The sequence below is a fragment of the Sebastes umbrosus genome, chromosome 18 (genome assembly GCF_015220745.1).
Source record: "Sebastes umbrosus isolate fSebUmb1 chromosome 18, fSebUmb1.pri, whole genome shotgun sequence".
NCBI classification, from domain to species: domain Eukaryota; kingdom Metazoa; phylum Chordata; class Actinopteri; order Perciformes; family Sebastidae; genus Sebastes; species Sebastes umbrosus.
Genome location: NC_051286.1, coordinates 23450635 through 23463807, shown reverse-complemented (window position 1 = coordinate 23463807; position 13173 = coordinate 23450635). Strand labels below are relative to the sequence as shown.

Here is a 13173-nt window from a genome sequence, read left to right as displayed (position 1 = left end):
CACCTGTCTGCTGTATTTGCCTCCCATAGAGCTCGACCGTCACTCTGTCCGGTTGTTTCTGTTGGCTATAACTCGCTGTCTGCTCTATTTTCCTTCAGCATCTGGGGCCAGCTTACACAGAGCCTTCACACGGGGGCTTGTTTCAGCCATCGCTGGCCGTCTGGGGAATGTCTTTGCAGATACTGTGTGAAATATTGGCATGTTTCAAGTTTCGGGACAGATCAAGGAAACATGATGACAAGCTCTTCAACGGAAAGTGCTACGTTTTTGACTTACTAAATTGCACTTTCAGTAATACTCTGTGACATTTTAACATTGATGTATCACAACGGCGATACAACATACACCCTCAGGCTGACTGAGGGGCAGGGGCACCAGCTGCACTGGTGGGGCACTAGTGCACATCACATTTTGTTGCATGTAGGGCAGCCTTTATTTTTATTTTAAGGCCACCCTAGAGGGCACCTCATCACAGTTTCTCTACTAGAAGGGTACTCTAGAGGACGCTTTATCGTGTTTTCTCTACTGGAAGGGCGACATAGAGGGCACCGCTTCACGTTTTCTCTACTGGAAAGGATACTGGAAGGGAGCCCTGTGGGGCACTTTATCAGGTTTTCTCTACTGGGAGGGCCCCCTAAAAGGCACTTTATCATGTTTTCTCTACTAGAGGGGCACCCTAGATGGCACTTTATCAGGTTTTCTCTGTTGGAAGGGCACCCTAGAGGGCACCTTGTCATGTTTTCTCTACTGGAAGGGCACCCTAAAGGGCACCTCATCACGTTTTCTCTACTGGAAAGGATACTGGAAGGGAACCTTGTCATGTTTTCTCTACTGGAAGGGCACCCCAAAGGGCATCACATCATGTTTTCTAAGGGCACCATAGAGGGCACTTTGTCATGTTTTCTCCACTGGAAGGGCGCCCTAAAGGGCACTTTATCATATTTTCTCTACTGGAAGGGCACCCTAGAGGGCACTTTGTCATGTTTTCTCCACTGGAAGGGCATTCTAGAGGGCACTACTGGCTCTACTCTACTAGAAGGGTGCCCTAGAGGGCATCAAATCACGTTTTCTCTACTAGAAGGACACTGTAGAGGGCACTTTATCACATTTTCTCAACTGGAAGGGCACCGTATTACGTTTTTTCTACAGGAAGGGTGCCCTATAGAGGGAACTTTATCATGTTTTCTCCATTTAAGGGAACCCTAGAGGGCACTTCTTTGTGTTTTATCTACCACAGGGGCATCCAAGAAGGCCCTTTTGCTGCATTATATGCGAACATGGGGGCACCAAAGGGGGCGGTCGCACCCCCCTTCCCCTCCCCCAGTGCACGAAAGCTTTTATATTTGTAGCTCTAAACACCTCGGGATCTGTTTTCATGACACAGCAATTTTGATGCACAGCCCTGACCATGAAATTACTAAATGGTACGCTACACTGTGTGCACCCCTGAGTCCATTTACATGTGTGCTACTGTCCTGGTTATGCATCATATCCTATTTTAATCATATTAGGGACATGACACTTACATGGAACATGTAGCAGAGGCCCAGTTTCTGGTCACTGTCTGTTGTGTGTGCAGGGATGTCTCTGAGCTTACATCCCTGCCTGGTTCTGTCTCATTTACTGTAGTATTGTTCAACGGTTTGTTTGTGGTTGCCTTGTAACTGCTGCATTACTGAGTTGTGTTGGTTTTATCACGAGCTTGTGAAGTAAAATTTTACTTTAAAGTTTATTTACTTGTACATGTAGTACATCCATCATGTCTGGCTTTTACTTTTGTCAGTACAAACTACCATTAATCATGATATTGCAGTTCAAGACACAATCAGAAACCAGAATCAGCTGTCACATGCGTCAGTGGTCGGACATCTTTTGAAAGGACCCAGAGCATAATCTGATAAAAGCTTATCTTGGTTTCTGTGACCAAAACTTCCAGATTAAAAAAGAAATATGATTGAATCAGTAGGGACATTTTTGCCAGGCATAAGCATTGAATCTACATTGACGCTTGACATTGAAACCAAATTAAAAGCGTTCGCTATGTATTGATTAAACGTCAGATTTTCAATCATTACTGACACTGGATCAATACTGATTCCCCCATTTGCTAAAAGGGTGCCTGGGATTGAATATCAGTTGATTTTGATGTATTGAAACATTGTTGCACGAATTAACTACCAGAAACCATATATTTTATCTTTATTTACAACATTTATACAAATGTAATTCTGTTCTCAACATGTAATTGAAGTTAAACCTTTGCTTTCATGAAAAAAAATGAAGTACTCATACACATTTTCCATCTACTGTCATTCTACAACACAGAGTTGCGCAACGAAATGCAAGTTGTATTCCCTTTATGCGACACAAGAAACAAACAAAACAAAACAAAAACAACTACTATTTATGGTAGAATACAGAGGAACACGTCAGTATTGAACAAACTGGTATATTTTCACTAAAAGAAGAACAATCAACTGCACTTGTCAAGCTTTTCTGGAGAAGAAAGATGTGTTTGCCATACCTCTGACTGGATTTGACAAAAATGTAATATACCAACTTATGATATACCAGCTTATCTCTGCACACTGTAGTCTGTTTTCATTTTTACAAGTCAGGATCTATGGCTACTAATTATTAGCATATGTACTGTATGTTTATGGTTTCTCTGTTATTTCTGTTAAAAAGCTCCACTGTGAAATATCTCTGAGCAATATCTCCGTATAGCTGTGTTATTGCATTTTATCTGCTTTTATAATTATTATTATCATCATCCTAGCAAAAGGTAAAGCTCCCGTCTCTTGTCCCCACTGCACTTTGTTTGCTGAGAGGCAAAGCAAATTACAGGTTAGAGAAAGAGACAGAAAAAATGCAAATCACATTGAATACAAAAGTTTGAAAGGAATAACGATGCAGAATGGCTGCACATTTAAGCATTGAAATAAGCCTGAATGGGGCGTCCTGTCAGTTTGTCGAGGTATGTGACATGTCCCCTCCTTGTGACCTTTGTTGCATGTCATCCCTTTCGCTCTATGCCGTCTCTGCTGTCACTCCGCGCTGTCGCTGCCCAGCAGAGCAGAAATGTCACCAAACATAATCTTAAAAAACAACTAAGAATTAAGCATGACAAGTCAGTGAAGTGCTTCAGAAACTCCACGCAGCACGCTCCGTATTGAGCTATTTGTATTCGTGCTCTGATGCCCGTCGATACATCTGTGACAACAACCGGAAGCGGCTGTCGTGCGGCATTGCTCGGTATATTGTTCAAATTAGCAGGGCCCTATCTGATTTCCAGTCAGATGCAGTCATGTGAAGTTGTGGCATATTAATTGGGTTGAGTGCATACGTGTCAGCAAGATGACTTTGAGCGAGTGCAGAGCGAGAGTCATTGGATGGAGAGCTGTCTGCTAAGTGTGAGCGGATAACGTGTCAGAGAGGCTCTGTAGTCACACAGAACGATCTGAGCTGCAGCGAGTGGAACTGACACACTATTTTAATGATCAATTCACTGAGTAGATGATGATTGCACGCAGCAGCTTGCATGTAAAAACCTGCAGTATAATTGACGATGGAGGACTTTTCAGTTGTGAATTTTGTTAGCTTTAAAGCTGCACTAATCTCTATTTATATACAAACAACAAATCAAACCAAATGTGTAACAGAAAAGTGTTCGTCTTAGTGACAAACGCAGATTTTATCACCAACTCTACTCAGCTTTTTTTTTTGCCTCGTTTAGCTCATTGCTTTTACAACCAGCACACCCAGCTATTTTTACCAAAAAGCTCTGATAAACCCACTGGACACAACCTGCTCAGGACCAAACAGCACACAAACAAAGTTAGCGACTAGCTCTCAGGAGTTTTCAGGAGTTGGTCGAGACCAAAACGGAGGATAGAAACACAACACCAAAAGAATGATAACGTCGCTCTGTGTCTGCTGGGTGTGTAAGCTAACATGTTTTCACATTGTGTTTTCAGCTTGTTTGTCCACAAGTGGCCCAAAAAATCAGCAACTTTACCAAATTTAGACACAAACTAAGCCAAAAGAAAGCTGGTTGATATTGATGAAGGCCAACACAAATTGCCACATTTGCATAAAAAAATCACACCCCTTCCTCTCTGAGTTATAACTGTGTTGAACAGGATGTCACACACATTCTTCGGGAATCAGTGCAACTTCAGCCCCGTTCACACATGCACTCTAGATGTTCAGGAACACATCCTGCATGTGTGAATGGGAGCAGAGATCGATGTTCAGAGAAATCTATACCGCCAATTTCCCCCCTCAAGAGCTCGTAACATTTCATGGAAAATGCTGGTGAATGAAAACAGTAACATTGCAGGGACAAATACATACATGGTTACGTCTGTCTGACGAAAGACGCTTTTACGTGGATGGAGTGAACCAATCACAAGACATATTTGAATCTGTGACTTGTTTAACTAAAACATTACTTGTGTCGCAAACTTATAACAACACTGGCACTGGACAAAGACAGCTCCTCGCCCGCCATGTTCCTGAAAACAATAAGAGATGTCTTCTGCCGCGTACACGCACATCCGGCCTTGCCCCCATCTTGTTCTTCTTCTGTTGAGTTTCATGGCGGTTGGCATCCCTAAGTGTTGCATTCAACTAACTCCAATGTAAACCCACCCACCACAAGCATTAGTCAACGGTCGGAGCAAGTGACGCAGTACTGATAGCGTGAAGGTCCGCTAAGGGCTGGCAGGACGGGTACAGTTGGGTCAAATAAACATAAGATTTTCGTGTCCCGTGTGAAAGTAAAAGTAAAGTTGACTTATTTTGTCACGTCCGTCGTTAGTCACGTGACTCGTTGGTATCATCAGTTTTGTGAGTCACGTGAGTTGTTAGTCACGTTGGAGTCAGTGAAGTTAACGTCAACTACGACCGTTTCCTAACCTTACCTAAGTGGTTGTGTTGCCCTAAACCTAACTTCCTTTGAAAACAGAAGTTTATTTTGAAAGGACACCAATCATGTAATGAGCGTATTTTAACATGCCATCCCCGGTCCGTCCAAAAGTAACGCAAAGAGCAGTACCCCGTGCGTTGGTCTCCAATGGCGAGGGGCACTGACCAAGCGTCAGTATTTGATGAGTTGGGAGTGGGAATGTGTTGGCTGGACTGTCCCTTGCCCCATCTATTCCGACATTGCAATGGCATGTATAAAAAGGCTCAAGATGGAATAGTTCCTGAATGTAGTGCATGTGTGAATATTGACATCGCTAGCAGCGCCTGAAAGGTCATCCCAGAAATCATGTTATACTTCAGAAATTCCCTCATAATTGTTAAATTCAGACTTTTTTTCCCTACGCAGATAGTTCAGTTGACTAGCTTCAGGTATACTTGTTGCAACACAAAGCAAAACGACAGCTGATTTAGATGGTGCCGGGCATGAATTTAACCCAACTTGTGAGAGTCGCTCAATCCAACCAAAGCACATAGATGTCACACACATAGAGCTGGAATCAGTAGTGCCATTTCTCTCATGTCCACTAAGATGAACGTCCCTCAAACATGCTCCCTGTCCCTTAGGAATCATGTGAAAAATATGCCCCTTATAACTTCAGATGATGTCTCATTATTGTCAATTTCAAACACTTTCATCTGCATCAGAAGTAATCCACAGATTGCTGTCTGTGTAGCCATGGTTACAGTGCAATCAGGAACTGCTTTTGCTAATGAAACATGACTTTCCATGGAGCAAATTTGGTTAATGCAAAAAATATAGGCCAAAAGAAAAAAAAAATACACTCTAGTGTAGGCCACAGCAGACTGACTGACTCGACTACCGAGTGATAAAATGACCCGAATCTTCCGTTGATCTTCCACATCCATTGGGCCCAAGCCCACTAGCATTTCCTTTAACCCCGCTTCCAAACCGCTCAGGCTCATTCACATGAGCAGCAGCACAAACATAACTGGATTCGGCTATTTGTGCATTTTACAACTTGATGATTTGAATTAGGGGTATACAAATGACCATACTGGAAAGTTGATTTACATCAAACAAAGGTTATCCACTGATTTACAGACATCTCTTTCCCAATGTGGCATCACGTGATGGACATGGAAGTTGTATAGCCACCATTTGGCCACTACAAAAAATTGGCTTTAAAGCCCAGCGCTCTTCCTCGGGGCTTGGGGAACATTATACTTCCTGTTAGCTGTATATCACCCAAACCACAATCAGAGCCACTGTGGTAAAAACCCCAACATTCATAACATATTCACCCATCAAAGATATAAGACAAAATATAAACAACAGGAGACAAAATCCCCCAAAATGCACTTTATACTATCGGTATATGTATTGACGTCAACATTGTTCTTATATGCCTGGATGACTGCCGCTGTTGAAGTCATACATATTTACTGTGTTTTAATAGTTGAACATACAGACCAAAATAAATAAATAAAAACAATAAAACCAACTTTAAAAAAAAAAGAAATCTGTCCTAGAACATATACAGTACCACTGACATGCTGATTGATGACACGTCTGAGTAGCAATAGTGATTCATCTGAAAATAACAATAAAATGACATGTAGCGACTATGACATGTGGGAGTTATAGCCCAGGGTTGCAAGGGTTAATGGACTCACAGTGGTGGCAGACTACATTAGGCTTGTATGGATTTCATGGGTACACGAATGGGTAATGAGAGTAATTGCTTATTAGATTTGGTGTTTCATAATTTGTTGTAATTGTTCACACCACTGATATTATTGTGAAGGAGGAACAAATGCTCCGAAATCATTTTTCACTTTAGAGGTGAGGTCGGTGAAATATTTCATTTAATTTGAAACTAGTGGGTCGTGCCACCGCCGCGCCGCGACTTTGTTTTAATTTCCATCAGCACGCACTAATAAATTGTATTTGCTCTATCACCTCCCCGCTAAAATAGATGACAAATGCACATAATGTTGCAAAATGACACTTCTGGGCCAACAATGAACCTCACCAGATGAAAAATTGTTTAACGGAATCGTTGGCTGGCGTTTGTTGTCGAGGCTTTTTCCAAAAAGGCGACCGTGCAGCCACTCAATCTCCTGCCTGCGCCCCTTTTTTCTCGACGCGAGATGTCACATTGTGACGGCGGCCTCTCGTATTTGGAGCAAATTATGTGCGGAAGTCCAATGGAAAAAAATATGCCGTCCGCTTCTTGACACGCCTAATGAAAACGGATGGCTGGGTAGCGTGAATGGGACCGGACACCTGACAGTCTGTTGTCTCTCTCCATCAGTGCACAGGAGTCGGCTCAATCCGGTCGCACATCTCTCCCAGTGGAAATGAAGATGTCCCGTCTAATGGGAAGCATAATGGTTGTGGACAGATGGAAGACATCTCGCTTTAGCCCGTATTCCCCTGCTCGGTAATGAAGGCACGGCTTGTTGACAGATAAGGGTTGGTGGAAAAAAACAGGAGCGAGTGGTGTGTCACTGCTTGGTATCCAGGCCTCAAAGAATGTACAGGAGATAGGATAAACCATGCCACAATATTGGAATGTGCGTGGGTGTGCATAATGTACTGCCAGGTGTGTGTGATTGTGTGTTTGTGTGTCTGGGAGAAATAATGGTGGACTCTCCTCCTGACTGTTCCCTGCCTCAGAGCATCAGGTCAATACACGCTCACCAGGACGTGAGGCCCCTGGCAGGCAGGTCATGTCACTGGCTGTAAAAATAGCGCCTGACAATCCAATAGCTCTGATTTATGAAGCATGTCAATACCCAGACTGTAACAATGCATCGGCCGGGAGATGATTGGTGGTCTCTCACTTTGACAATAAGCACAGCCTCGCTGCAAGATTGACACTTTACCCAGCGCCATAAACCCATCATCTCAGCTGTAAAGGGACTCAATTACTAATGGCAATAACTCTCAACTTTTCTTTTCTTTTGTTATTTTGGGATCCTTTTTTTGTTTTCTCTTGGGAGAGGGAACTTGAACTCTGATTTTAGCACAATTTCTGAACCAAACATTTAGAAAAATATACATTTTTGAAAAAAAGATGATCGTTGGCTTTTAGTTTGTGTGCCTGAAATTATACATTATTATTTGATGTTTTCAAAATTCCGATATTTATTAGAGCTGTCAAACTATAACACATTAACACAAACACTATAACAAAACACTATAACACAAATTTCTTTAACACAGTAATGCAACTTGCTATTTGTAAGGTTGTAGTTGTAGTATACTGGCATCATATGAAACTAGAAAAACCTAAGGAATCCATTGGTACCAACCATGTCATACTAGCTTGTCCCGAAGGAGGCTAAATAATGCTCCAAACTTACGCTAAATTTTGGCGAGGAAACACTGGTATGGCCATTTTCAAAGGGGTCCTTTGACCTCTGACCTCCAGATATGTGAATGTAAATGGATTCTATGGGTACCCACGAGTCTCCCCTTTACAGACATGCACACTTTATGATAATCACATGCAGTTTGGGGCTAGTCATAGTCAAGTCAGCACACTGACACACTGACGGCTGTTGTTGCCTGTTGGGTTTGAGTTTGCCATGTTATGATGTGAGCATATTTTGCTAAATGCAGTATCCTCTGAGGGTTTCTGGACAATATTTTTCATTGTTATGACACGCAAAATGTCTGTGTAATGTTGTGGTATTTATAGGCTACGCCTTCCCGTGAGACCGGGTTGTGCTACAACATGATAGAATACACAACAATAGAGATAAATGCTATGTCAACATCAGGCTTCAACCATCATCAAACACAGAGCATAATATAGAATCCATAGTTTATTCAAAGCAAAGCACTCATGTCGAAATCCTCATTAACACCCAACTACGAGCTTCATAACTTTTGAGGATAGTTCATATTTGACCTTGAATTCATTCATCCATATGCTTTTCCACATTATTCCAACATGATCTCACAGAAATACGTGAAATGACCACGACCTCTTCACAGCACATTACGTGGTGGTGCCACGTTATGTGTACAATAACATGCCGCAATCACAGAAAACAATTTAACATTGTCGGTTTAGGCAAGAAAAGATCATGGTTTGGGTTAGAAGAAGTATGTTATGTAACTTCTTATGTGTATGTCACCCCTGATGCATCACTGTTAGAGCAGCATGTTACTGTTGTAGCTGCTCTAACAGGTGGAGCTTGTTTTAACTACTTTATATGTATAGTCAGTCCAGTGGTTCTGAACCTAGGGGTCGGGCCCCTCAAAAGGGTCACCAGATAAATCTGAGGGGTCGTGAGATGATTAATGTGAGAGGAGAGAAGAAGAAACAGAGTTCTGATACTCAAATTTTATGCGTCCACTTACTGGCGAAAGTGGATTTGAATGGTGATGCGTTCACTTACTGACGTGCATTTCAACGCGATGTGTTCACGTAATGATGTGCATAAATATGTTCGTCAACGACCTTTTTTTCCATAACTAAGACAAGACGATGATGAAATGGCACCAACGCCATTAAACACTAACTGGCAAACATACCGAAGTGCATTTGAACTGTGATGCATTCTCTTCCTGACGTGCAATTCAACGGCGATGTGTCCTCTTAGTGACGTGCATTTGAACGCCGATGCATTCACTTACTGACGTGTTTCCAAATTGACTTTCCATTGGCATTGTGTCTGTGGTGCCGACGCGTAATTTTAACACATTATGTGCTGCCACCACCATGTAATGCGCTGTTAAGAGGTTGTGGTCATTTCACGTGTTTCAGGCTCCATTATTTATGATTTTTTTTCTTTTATTTGCTTTCATTTTGTGGGTGCTGTCGTTTCAAGTGTTATTACATTGATAAATTAAGTTGTATTGAATCAATGAATGACTGCTCAATCACAAATCCAGGGAGCCTTATGGCGCTCTTGAACAAAACACTGGACATCAAAAAATAAATCTTCAGGCACTCTTTGGCAGAGAAAGAGTCCTTTAATAGTCTTTATTAATGGTTTAAAACACTAACTGGTTTAGACCTCTCAGGATCAGGGTGTAGGTAATAAAACAGATTGATCACTCCTTGTATACACTGTAAACTGACTTTGAAACCAGTCAGTATTTTAAACCCTTAATATATACAACTAAATAAAGGCTTTAATGCTCTGCCTAAGAGTGCCAGAAGAATGTTTCTGTGTTGGATTGAATTGATTGAACCGAGCACCCATTTCGAATGTTATCAGCCCATTAAATGGCCAGTTACCATTATAATGCTTCAGACGGGGCAAACTGCACCTACGCTGAAAGGTTATTATGGAGTTTTTGCCCAATGATGCCAAAAATATACTGCCTACTGCCACTTTAAGGAGACTTGCTGAATTGAAATACTGGCTTCTCCGACAACAACGCTACAGTCAGTATCTTCTCCTATGAAATTTCCATTCTAGTCCGGAACGTCTGTTTTTGTTTTGGCCGTTGTGAACCCATACACTGACCATTTCAACACCCCGTTCCCACATATGAAACAAACTGGCATACAAGCACAGCCTTCTGCAGCACATGGAAGTAAGCTAACGAACCGGATCAACAGAGATAACGTTAATGTTAGATTCTACCCGACCTGAAAAGCCTCGGCACATCTCTCTGTGGTCCGTGTGCATCTGGTAATCAAGGCAGCGAGTCCTTACTTACTTACATACGTAAGTTAAAATAACTCAAGGTGTTGACTTTTGGACTTTTTGGTCCTATGATTGTTTCATCCATCCACCCACCCCGACCACCTTCCTTCCTTGGCGCTCTTCATACTACGTCGCCTGACTTCCTCCTTTGTTTCTGTCATAATTACTACGGGCACTAGAGGTAGCAGCTGAACAATTTGTAACCTCCCTGTGGTGATCCAGCTTACAAATAGATGATAACGGCCTACTGAGCCAACTAGGAGGTAGAGTAGGGCCATACCACCTCAAATATACAGTATGCTCCCGATGACAACTGATTCAAAGAATCGAACATTCGAAGCAGGTGAATTGAGTCAGTCACTAAACCTACTTGTTATTTTAATACTGTTTGTATGTTTTATCTGTTCAAAACATATTCCTCAACAACTTCCTTTAATTTCTTGTGGTTTGATGTAATAAATATCTGCGATAAACAAATTGTCTGTGTGGAAAAAAAACTAAAAACTAAAATATAACACTTGAATTTGCACAGCATTCCAACACATGTTTATGTAACTGATATTATTTTGTGATACAACATCATACAATAGAGAGTACATAAGGAGGACCCCTACTCTGAGCTTCAGTATTTGGTGTGGTGCGGCTCACTTTTTTTGTCGAGCATCAGCTCCTTTATTTTGGAGATGCTTCACATTGTCTGGACACTGGGATACACCCTTCCCCAGAGGGACGGACTGAAGTCAGGGCTGGGAAAATGTGCTGAGCAGCACAATTGTCATTTATGAAAAATGGAGACACGGAGGAGAGGGGGACAGAAATAGCAGGGGGGCTCGCACACAGTAAAAAAGAGTGGCACATGTTAGCTTTCAGGGGTGTTCCTGCGTCTCTGGCCGGCCGAGCCACCATCAATCATCGGAGTGTCCTTTTTGTCTAGGTTTGTCTTCACACACTGACCCCCAGGCCCTGAGTCTGAGACATCATGAGACAGGCAGGAGGGGCAGGGGAGTGGTGGATAGAGGTGCTACCCATTTCTGAGCAATACTCCAGGGATGATAAAGCTGTTTATAAAGTGTATTTCTTATTGAGGTTATGATATAGAGTATGTTGGCTTACTGTAAGTGTGACAGGAGGTCAAAAAAACGGTGTAGCATAGTTAGCCTCAGTTTGTGAGGCTTGTGCTTCTGCTGTTCTGAAGGTATTCGCAGAATCCACAAGTTAGATTTGAAGTGAACTGAGTAAAATAGAGTCGTAAATTCAGGTTACTATGAGGGCTACTGCCTTTCTGCACAATACGGCACATCCAGAGGCCATGTATCTACAGATGCTGGCTTGACATTCAGCCCGTTCTCACTCCAAACTCGTCAAAAACGGCAGCTAGGTCAGAGGCCTTACGCGTTAAACTATGACGTAAAGGAGTAAGTCAGTTTACGTAGAATAAAGAGCGATAAGGGTAGATGGATGGGTCCGAAAAAACATAGGACTTTCACCCAGGAGACTGGTGTTTGTGTCCCCTGTGAAACCAAAAGTCAATGACTTATTTTAAGTTAACATAGCCTACTTAAAGCATCAGTAGGCAGAACATTTTTGGCATCATTGGGCAAAAAATTCATAATAACCTTTCAGCATTTTGTAATTCAAGTGTTCTGAGAGAAAACTAGACTTCTCATGGTTCTGTATTCAGTGCTTGGTATTTCCTCAACAATGCTGACAGTTCCAAACGTGTTAACCTGAGGGGGAAGTGGAGGGTGGGTGCTCCACAATAGCGCCGTAACTACACAACAAACGTACTTATTTTAGCCCAAACCACAATTTTTTTCTGAACCAGAACAAGTAGTTTTGTTACCTAAACCTAACCAAACTGTTTCCTGTGAAAACAGAATTTTGAAAAGATGGTTTGAGCATGTAACGAGTGGATGTTAACACGTGGAAAACTGACCAAGCTGCTGCATTTGACGATTCAGGAGTGAGAACGTGTTGCTACAGATGCCGGCTTGATCTTATAGATAAACCTGCTGATTTTAAGTGATATTTTGATTGGAAAAAAAGAAGCTGAAAGGGAAGTGGAGTAAAATGTCCTGCATGTTACTTATTCATTGAGTTTACCATTTTCACTAGCTCAATAATAAATAGCACAAGAACATTTTGGCCACTCCGACTGTCATCTCCTATAAAGGCTCCCCATCCTCCAGTGTGATCTGCGAGGGGAGGACGAGTGGCAACGAGAAGGAAAACATCTTGATTCCTCCAACACAGAAGCCTCACCCCATGGTGAGCTGCAGAATGGAGTGGTGGCATCATTCCATGCATTATTCAGGAGTGTAAATTAACCCTGAGTAGGGATACTCCATCAATCAAGGGAGGGCTGCCTAACAGGGTGCCTGCTGGAGGGAAGGAGGAAGGAGGAGGGGGAGTGTGGATGGAGGGTGGAATGCTGGTAGTGGTTGGTTGGTGTGTAGCTGGTGGTCTGTCAGATGGAGTGTAATGGAGAGGGAGTCCGAAGTTACGACTGGAATTAGCCACCCACTATTTCAACAGGTGGTCCCGTGGCAT

General features: G+C 42.4%; 1 long non-coding RNA gene across 1 annotated transcript; it reads right to left on the bottom strand.

The window, feature by feature from the left end:
* Positions 1-445: 445 nt before the first annotated feature.
* LOC119477485 lies at positions 446-987 on the bottom strand. Its single transcript, XR_005204237.1, has 3 exons — positions 933-987; positions 604-771; positions 446-465 (listed from the first exon to the last, which is right to left on the bottom strand). It is a non-coding gene; the product is annotated as an uncharacterized LOC119477485 (long non-coding RNA).
* Between the last annotated feature and the right edge of the window lie 12186 nt (positions 988-13173).